Genomic DNA, 10031 nt, shown 5'->3' with positions numbered 1-10031 from the left:
GTTGCACTGCAGTGAGTCCAGAGAGTGCACTGACACCACTAGGGATGCAGTGCACTGAGTCCAGAGAGTACACTGGCACCACTGGGGATGCAGTGCAGTGAGTCCAGAGAGTGCACTGTCAGCACTGGGGATGCAGTGCAGTGAGTCCAGAGAGTGCACTGGCACCACTGGGGATGCACAGCAGTGACTCCAGAGACTGCACTTGCACCAATGGGGATGCACTGCAGTGAGTCCAGAGAATGCACTGGCACCACTGGGGATGCAGTGCAGTGACTCGAAAGAGTGCACTGGCACCACTGGTGATGCACTGCAGTGAGTCCGGAGCGTACACTGGCACCAATGGTGATGCAGTGCAGTGATCCAGAGAGTGCACTGGAACCACTGGGGATGCAGTGCAGTGAGTCCAGAGAGTGCACTGGCACCACTGGGGATGCAGTGCAGTGAGTCCAGAGAGTGCACTGGCACCATTAGGGATGCAGTGCAGTGAGTCCGGAGAGTACACTGGCACCACTGGGGATGCACTGCAGTGAGTCCAGAGAGTGCACTGGCACCACTGGGGATGCAGTGCAGTGAGTCCAGAGAGTGCACTGTCAGCACTGGGGATGCAGTGCAGTGAGTCCAGAGAGTGCACTGGCACCACTGGGGATGCAGTGCAGTGAATCCAGAGAGTGCACTGGCACCACTGGGGATGCACTGCAATGAGTCCAGAGAATGCACTGGCACCACTGGGGATGCAGTGCACTGAGTCCAGAGAGGGCACTGTCAGCAATGGGGATGCACTGCAGTGAGTCCGGAGAGTGCCCTGGCACCAATGGGGATGCAGTGCAGTGAGTCCAGAGAGTGCAGTGGCACCACTGGGGATGCAGTGCAGTGAGTCCAGAGAGTGCACTGGCACCACTGGGGATGCACTGCAGTGAGTCCAGAGAGTGCACTGGCACCACTGGGGATGCACTGCAGTGAGTCCAGAGAGTGCTCTGGGAACACTGGGGATGCAGTGCAGTGAGTGCAGAGAGTGCACTGGCACCACTGGGGATGCAGTGCAGTGAGTCCAGAGAGTGCACTGGCACCACTGGGGATGCACTGCAGTGACTCGAAAGAGTGCACTGGCACCACTGCGGATGCACTGCAGTGAGTCCGGAGAGTGCCCTGGCACCAATGGTGATGCAGTGCAGTGAGTCCAGACAGTGCAGTGGCACCACTGGGGATGCAGTGCAGTGAGTCCAGAGAGTGCACTGGCACCACTGGGGATGCAATGCAGTGAGTCCAGAGAGTGCACTGGCACCACTGGGGATGCACTGCAGTGAGTCCAGAGAGTGCACTGGCACCACTGGGGATGCACTGCAGTGAGTCCAGAGAGTGCACTGGCAGCACTGGGGATGCAGTGCAGTGACTCCAGAGAGTGCAGAGGCACCACTGTTGATGCAGTGCTGCGACTTCCGAGAGTGCACTGGCACCACTGGGGATGCAGTGCAGTGATTCCAGAGAGTGCACTGGCACCACTGGAAATGCACTGCAGTGAGTCCAGAGAGTGCACTGGCACCACTGGGGATGCACTGCAGTGACTCAAAATAGTGCACTGGCACCACTGCGGATGCACTGCAGTGAGTCCGGAGAGTGCACTGGCACCAATGGTGATGCAGTGCAGTGAGTCCAGAGAGTGCACTGGCACCACTGGGGATGCAGTGCAGTGAGTCCAGAGAGTGCACTGGCACCACTGGGGATGCAATGAAGTGACTCCAGAGAGTGCACTGGCACCACTGGGGATGCAGTGCAGTGAGTCCAGAGAGTGCACTGGCACCACTGGGGATGCACTGCAGTGAGTCCAGAGAGTGCACTGGCACCACTGGGGATGCAGTGCAGTGAGTCCAGAGAGTGCACTGGCACCACTGGGGATGCACTGCAGTGACTCGAAAGAGTGCACTGGCACCACTGCGGACGCACTGCAGTGAGTCCGGAGAGTGCCCTGGCACCAATGGTGATGCAGTGCAGTGAGTCCAGAGAGTGCAGTGACACCACTGGGGATGCAGTGCAGTGAGTCCAGAGAGTGCACTGGCACCACTGGGGATGCAATGCAGTGAGTCCAGAGAGTGCACTGGCACCACTGGGGATGCACTGCAGTGAGTCCAGAGAGTGCACTGGCACAACTGGGGATGCACTGCAGTGAGTCCAGAGAGTGCACTGGCAGCACTGGGGATGCAGTGCAGTTGAGTCCAGAGAGTGCACTGGCACCTTGGGGATGCAGTTCAGTGAGTCCAGAGAGTGCACTGGCACCACTGGGATGCAGTGCAGTGAGTCCACAGAGTGCCCTGCCACCACAGGGGATACACTGCAGTGAGTCCAGAGAGTGCACTGGCACCACTGGGGACGCAGTGCAAAGACTACAGAGAGTGCACTGGCACCATTGGGGATGCAGTGCACTGAGTCCAGAGAGTGCACTGGCACCAGTGGGGATGCACTGCAGTGGGTCCAGAGAGTGCACTGGCACCACTGGGGATGCAGTGCAGTGAGTCCAGAGAGTGCACTGGCACCACTGGGAATGCAGTGCAGTGAGTCCAGAGAGTGCACTGTCACCACTGGGGATGCAGTGCAGTGACTCCAGAGAGTGCACTGGCACCACTGGTGATGCACTGCAGTGAGTCCAGAGAGTGCACTGGCACCACTGGGGATGCAGTGCACTGAGTCCAGAGAGTGCACTGGCACCAGTGGGGAAGCACTGCAGTGAGTCCAGAGAGTGCACTGGCACCACTGGGGATGCACTGCAGTGAGCTCAGAGAGTGCACTGGCACCACTGGGGATGCAGTGCAGTGAGTCCAGAGAGTGCACTGGCACCACTGGGGATGCACTGCAGTGAGTCCTGAGAGTGCAAAGGCACCACAAGGGATGCACTGCAGTGAGTCCAGAGAGTGCACTGGCACCACTGGGGATGCACTGCAGTGAGTCCAGAGAGTGCACTGGCACCACTGGGGATGCACTACAGTGAGTCCAGAGAGTGCCCTGGCACCACTGGGGATGCAGTGCAGTGACTCCAGAGAGTGCAGAGGCACCACTGTTGATGCAGTGCAGTGAGTGCAGAGAGTGCACTGGCACCAATGCGGAAGCACTGCAGTGAGTCCAGAGAGTGCACTGGCACCACTGGGGATGCAGTGCAGTGAGTCCAGAGAGTGCACTGGCACCACTGGGGATGCAGTGCAGTGAGTCCAGAGAGTGCACTGGCACCAATGGGATGCAGTGCAGTGAGTCCAGAGAGTGCACTGGCGCCACTGGGGATGCACTGCAGTGAGTCCAGAGAGTGCACTGGCACCACTGGGGATGCAGTGCAGTGAGTCCAGAGAGTGCACTGGCACCACTGGGGATGCAGTGCAGTGACTCCAGAGAGTGCACTGGCAACACTGGGGATGCACTGCAGTGAGTCCACAGAGTGCACTGGCACCACTGGGGATGCAGTGCAGTGAGTCCAGAGAGTGCACTGGCACCACTGGGGATGCACCCCGGTGAGTCCAGAGAGTGCACTCGCACCACTGGGGATGCACTGCAGTGAGTCGAGAGACTGCCCTGGAACCACTGGGGATGCAGCGCAGTGACTACAGAGAGTGCACTGTCTCCACTGGGGATGCAGTGCAGTGAGTCCAGAGAGTACACTGCCACCACTGGTGATGCAGAGCAGTGAGTCCAGAGAGTACACTGGCACCAATGGTGATGCAGTGCAGTGATCCAGAGAGTGCACTGGAACCACTGGGGATGCAGTGCAGTGAGTCCAGAGAGTGCACTGGCACCACTGGGGATGCAGTGCAGTGAGTCCAGAGAGTGCACTGGCACCATTAGGGATGCAGTGCAGTGAGTCCGGAGAGTACACTGGCACCACTGGGGATGCACTGCAGTGAGTCCAGAGAGTGCACTGGCACCACTGGGGATGCAGTGCAGTGAGTCCAGAGAGTGCACTGTCAGCACTGGGGATGCAGTGCAGTGAGTCCAGAGAGTGCACTGGCACCACTGGGGATGCAGTGCAGTGAATCCAGAGAGTGCACTGGCACCACTGGGGATGCACTGCAATGAGTCCAGAGAATGCACTGGCACCACTGGGGATGCAGTGCACTGAGTCCAGAGAGGGCACTGTCAGCAATGGGGATGCACTGCAGTGAGTCCGGAGAGTGCCCTGGCACCAATGGGGATGCAGTGCAGTGAGTCCAGAGAGTGCAGTGGCACCACTGGGGATGCAGTGCAGTGAGTCCAGAGAGTGCACTGGCACCACTGGGGATGCACTGCAGTGAGTCCAGAGAGTGCACTGGCACCACTGGGGATGCACTGCAGTGAGTCCAGAGAGTGCTCTGGGAACACTGGGGATGCAGTGCAGTGAGTGCAGAGAGTGCACTGGCACCACTGGGGATGCAGTGCAGTGAGTCCAGAGAGTGCACTGGCACCACTGGGGATGCACTGCAGTGACTCGAAAGAGTGCACTGGCACCACTGCGGATGCACTGCAGTGAGTCCGGAGAGTGCCCTGGCACCAATGGTGATGCAGTGCAGTGAGTCCAGACAGTGCAGTGGCACCACTGGGGATGCAGTGCAGTGAGTCCAGAGAGTGCACTGGCACCACTGGGGATGCAATGCAGTGAGTCCAGAGAGTGCACTGGCACCACTGGGGATGCACTGCAGTGAGTCCAGAGAGTGCACTGGCACCACTGGGGATGCACTGCAGTGAGTCCAGAGAGTGCACTGGCAGCACTGGGGATGCAGTGCAGTGACTCCAGAGAGTGCAGAGGCACCACTGTTGATGCAGTGCTGCGACTTCCGAGAGTGCACTGGCACCACTGGGGATGCAGTGCAGTGATTCCAGAGAGTGCACTGGCACCACTGGAAATGCACTGCAGTGAGTCCAGAGAGTGCACTGGCACCACTGGGGATGCACTGCAGTGACTCAAAATAGTGCACTGGCACCACTGCGGATGCACTGCAGTGAGTCCGGAGAGTGCACTGGCACCAATGGTGATGCAGTGCAGTGAGTCCAGAGAGTGCACTGGCACCACTGGGGATGCAGTGCAGTGAGTCCAGAGAGTGCACTGGCACCACTGGGGATGCAATGAAGTGACTCCAGAGAGTGCACTGGCACCACTGGGGATGCAGTGCAGTGAGTCCAGAGAGTGCACTGGCACCACTGGGGATGCACTGCAGTGAGTCCAGAGAGTGCACTGGCACCACTGGGGATGCAGTGCAGTGAGTCCAGAGAGTGCACTGGCACCACTGGGGATGCACTGCAGTGACTCGAAAGAGTGCACTGGCACCACTGCGGACGCACTGCAGTGAGTCCGGAGAGTGCCCTGGCACCAATGGTGATGCAGTGCAGTGAGTCCAGAGAGTGCAGTGACACCACTGGGGATGCAGTGCAGTGAGTCCAGAGAGTGCACTGGCACCACTGGGGATGCAATGCAGTGAGTCCAGAGAGTGCACTGGCACCACTGGGGATGCACTGCAGTGAGTCCAGAGAGTGCACTGGCACAACTGGGGATGCACTGCAGTGAGTCCAGAGAGTGCACTGGCAGCACTGGGGATGCAGTGCAGTTGAGTCCAGAGAGTGCACTGGCACCTTGGGGATGCAGTTCAGTGAGTCCAGAGAGTGCACTGGCACCACTGGGATGCAGTGCAGTGAGTCCACAGAGTGCCCTGCCACCACAGGGGATACACTGCAGTGAGTCCAGAGAGTGCACTGGCACCACTGGGGACGCAGTGCAAAGACTACAGAGAGTGCACTGGCACCATTGGGGATGCAGTGCACTGAGTCCAGAGAGTGCACTGGCACCAGTGGGGATGCACTGCAGTGGGTCCAGAGAGTGCACTGGCACCACTGGGGATGCAGTGCAGTGAGTCCAGAGAGTGCACTGGCACCACTGGGAATGCAGTGCAGTGAGTCCAGAGAGTGCACTGTCACCACTGGGGATGCAGTGCAGTGACTCCAGAGAGTGCACTGGCACCACTGGTGATGCACTGCAGTGAGTCCAGAGAGTGCACTGGCACCACTGGGGATGCAGTGCACTGAGTCCAGAGAGTGCACTGGCACCAGTGGGGAAGCACTGCAGTGAGTCCAGAGAGTGCACTGGCACCACTGGGGATGCACTGCAGTGAGCTCAGAGAGTGCACTGGCACCACTGGGGATGCAGTGCAGTGAGTCCAGAGAGTGCACTGGCACCACTGGGGATGCACTGCAGTGAGTCCTGAGAGTGCAAAGGCACCACAAGGGATGCACTGCAGTGAGTCCAGAGAGTGCACTGGCACCACTGGGGATGCACTGCAGTGAGTCCAGAGAGTGCACTGGCACCACTGGGGATGCACTACAGTGAGTCCAGAGAGTGCCCTGGCACCACTGGGGATGCAGTGCAGTGACTCCAGAGAGTGCAGAGGCACCACTGTTGATGCAGTGCAGTGAGTGCAGAGAGTGCACTGGCACCAATGCGGAAGCACTGCAGTGAGTCCAGAGAGTGCACTGGCACCACTGGGGATGCAGTGCAGTGAGTCCAGAGAGTGCACTGGCACCACTGGGGATGCAGTGCAGTGAGTCCAGAGAGTGCACTGGCACCAATGGGATGCAGTGCAGTGAGTCCAGAGAGTGCACTGGCGCCACTGGGGATGCACTGCAGTGAGTCCAGAGAGTGCACTGGCACCACTGGGGATGCAGTGCAGTGAGTCCAGAGAGTGCACTGGCACCACTGGGGATGCAGTGCAGTGACTCCAGAGAGTGCACTGGCAACACTGGGGATGCACTGCAGTGAGTCCACAGAGTGCACTGGCACCACTGGGGATGCAGTGCAGTGAGTCCAGAGAGTGCACTGGCACCACTGGGGATGCACCCCGGTGAGTCCAGAGAGTGCACTCGCACCACTGGGGATGCACTGCAGTGAGTCGAGAGACTGCCCTGGAACCACTGGGGATGCAGCGCAGTGACTACAGAGAGTGCACTGTCTCCACTGGGGATGCAGTGCAGTGAGTCCAGAGAGTACACTGCCACCACTGGTGATGCAGAGCAGTGAGTCCAGAGAGTGCACTGGCACCACTGGGGATGCAGTGCAGTGAGTCCAGAGAGTGCACTGGCACCACTGGGGATGCAGTGCAGTGACTCCAGAGACTGCACTGGCACCACTGGGGATGCAGTGCAGTGAGTCCAGAGAGTGCACTGGCACAAAAGGGGATGCACTGCAGTGAGTCCAGAGAGTGCACTGGCACCACTGGGGATGCAGTGCAGTGAGTCCAGAGAGTGCACTGTCAGCACTGGGGATGCAGTGCAGTGAGTCCAGAGAGTGCACTGGCACCACTGGGGATGCACTGCAGTGACTCCAGAGACTGCACTGGCACCAATGGGGATGCACTGCAGTGAGTCCAGAGAATGCACTGGCACCACTGGGGATGCACTGCAGTGACTCGAAAGAGTGCACTGGCACCACTGGGCATGCACTGCAGTGAGTCCGGAGAGTGCCCTGGCACCAATGGTGATGCAGTGCAGTGATCCAGAGAGTGCACTGGAACCACTGGGGATGCAGTGCAGTGAGTCCAGAGAGTGCACTGGCACCACTGGGGATGCAGTGCAGTGAGTCCAGAGAGTGCACTGGCACCACTGGGTATGCAGTGCAGTTAGTCCATAGAGTGCACTGGCTCCACAGGGGATGCAGTGCAGTGACTCAAGAGAGTGCACAGGCACCACTGGGGACGGAGTGCAGTGAGTCCAGAGAGTGCAATGGTACCACAGGGGATGCACTGCAGTGATTCCAGAGAGTGCACTGTCACCACTGGGGATGCAGTGCAGTGAGTGCAGAGAGTACACTGGCACCTCAGGGGCTGCACTGCAGTGAGTCCAGAGAGTGCACTGGCACCACTGGGGATGCAGTGCGGTGAGTCCAGAGAGTGCACTGGCACCACTGGGGATGCACCTCGGTGAGTCCAGAGAGTGCTCTGGGAACACCGGGGATGCAGTGCAGTGAGTGCAGAGAGTGCACTGGCACCACTGGGGATGCAGTGCAGTGAGTGCAGAGAATGCACTGGCACCACTGGGGATGCACTGCAGTGAGTCCAGAGAGTGCACTGGCACCACTGTTCATGCAGTGCAGGGAGTCCGGAGAGTGCACTGGCACCACTGGGGATGCAGTGCAGTGAGTGCAGAGAGTGCACTGGCACCACTGGGGATGCACTGCAGTGAGTCCAGAGAATGCACTGGCACCACTGGGGATGCAGTGCAGTGAGTGCAGAGAGTGCACTGGCACCACTGGTGATGCAGTGCAGTGAGTCCAGAGAGTGCACTGGCACCACTGGGGATGCACTGCAGTGAGTCCAGAGAGTGCACTGTCAGCACTGGGGATGCAGTGCAGTGAGTCCAGAGAGTGCACTGTCAGCACTGGGGATGCAGTGCAGTGAGTCCAGAGAGTGCACTGGCACCACTGGGGATGCAGTGCAGTGAGTCCAGAGAGTGCACTGGCACCACTGGGGATGCACTGCAATGAGTCCAGAGAATGTACTGGCACTAATGGGGATGCAGTGCAGTGACTCGAAAGAGTGCACTGGCACCACTGCGGATGCACTGCAGTGAGTCCGGAGAGTGCCCTGGCACCAATGGTGATGCAGTGCAGTGAGTCCAGAGAGTGCAGTGGCACCACTGGGGATGCAGTGCAGTGAGTCCAGAGAGTGCACTGGCACCACTGGGGATGCAATGCAGTGAGTCCAGAGAGTGCACTGGCACCACTGCGGATGCACTGCAGTGAGTCCGGCGAGTGCCCTGACACCAATGGTGATGCAGTGCAGTGAGTCCAGGGAGTGCAGTGGCACCACTGGGGATGCAGTGCAGTGAGTCCAGAGACTGCACTGGCACCACTGGGGATGCAGTGCAGTGAGTCCAGAGAGTGCACTGGCACCACTGGGGATGCACTGCAGTGAGTCCAGAGAGTGCTCTGGGAACACTGGGGATGCAGTGCAGTGAGTGCAGAGAGTGCACTGTCAGCACTGGGGATGCAGTGCAGTGAGTCCAGAGAGTGCACTGGCACCACTGGGGATGCAGTGCAGTGAGTGCAGAGAGGGCACTGGCACCACTGGGGATGCAGTGCAGTGAGTCCAGAGAGTGCACTGGCACCACTGGGGATGCACTGCAGTGACTCGAAAGAGTGCACTGGCACCACTGCGGATCCACTGCAGTGAGTCCGGAGAGTGCCCTGGCACCAATGGTGATGCAGTGCAGTGAGTCCAGAGAGTGCAGTGGCACCACTGGGGATGCAGTGCAGTGAGTCCAGAGAGTGCACTGGCACCACTGGGGATGCAATGCAGTGAGTCCAGAGAGTGCACTGGCACCACTGCGGATGCACTGCAGTGAGTCCGGCGAGTGCCCTGACACCAATGGTGATGCAGTGCAGTGAGTCCAGGGAGTGCAGTGGCACCACTGGGGATGCAGTGCAGTGAGTCCAGAGAGTGCACTGGCACCACTGGGGATGCACTGCAGTGAGTCCAGAGAGTGCACTGGCACCACTGGGGATGCACTGCAGTGAGTCCAGAGAGTGCTCTGGGAACACTGGGGATGCAGTGCAGTGAGTGCAGAGAGTGCACTGGCACCACTGGGGATGCACTGCAGTGAGTCCAGAGAGTGCACTGGCACCACTGGGGATGCACTGCAGTGACTCGAAAGAGTGCACTGGCACCACTGCGGATGCACTGCAGTGAGTCCAGAGAGTGCACTGGCACCAATGGTGATGCAGTGCAGTGAGTCCAGAGAGTGCAGTGGCACCACTGGGGATGCAGTGCAGTGAGTCCAGAGAGTGCACTGGCACCACTGGGGATGCAGTGCAGTGAGTCCAGAGAGTGCACTGGCACCACTGGGGATGCACTGCAGTGACTCGAAAGAGTGCACTGGCACCACTGCGGATGCACTGCAGTGAGTCCGGAGAGTGCCCTGGCACCAATGGTGATGCAGTGCAGTGAGTCCAGAGAGTGCAGTGGCACCACTGGGGATGCAGTGCAGTGAGTCCAGAGAGTGCACTGGCACCACTGGGGATGCAATGCAGTGAGTCC

This window comes from Anser cygnoides, chromosome 22, assembly GCF_040182565.1.
Source record: "Anser cygnoides isolate HZ-2024a breed goose chromosome 22, Taihu_goose_T2T_genome, whole genome shotgun sequence".
Classification (NCBI taxonomy): Eukaryota; Metazoa; Chordata; class Aves; order Anseriformes; family Anatidae; genus Anser; species Anser cygnoides.
Note: the sequence above shows the minus strand (reverse complement) of the source record.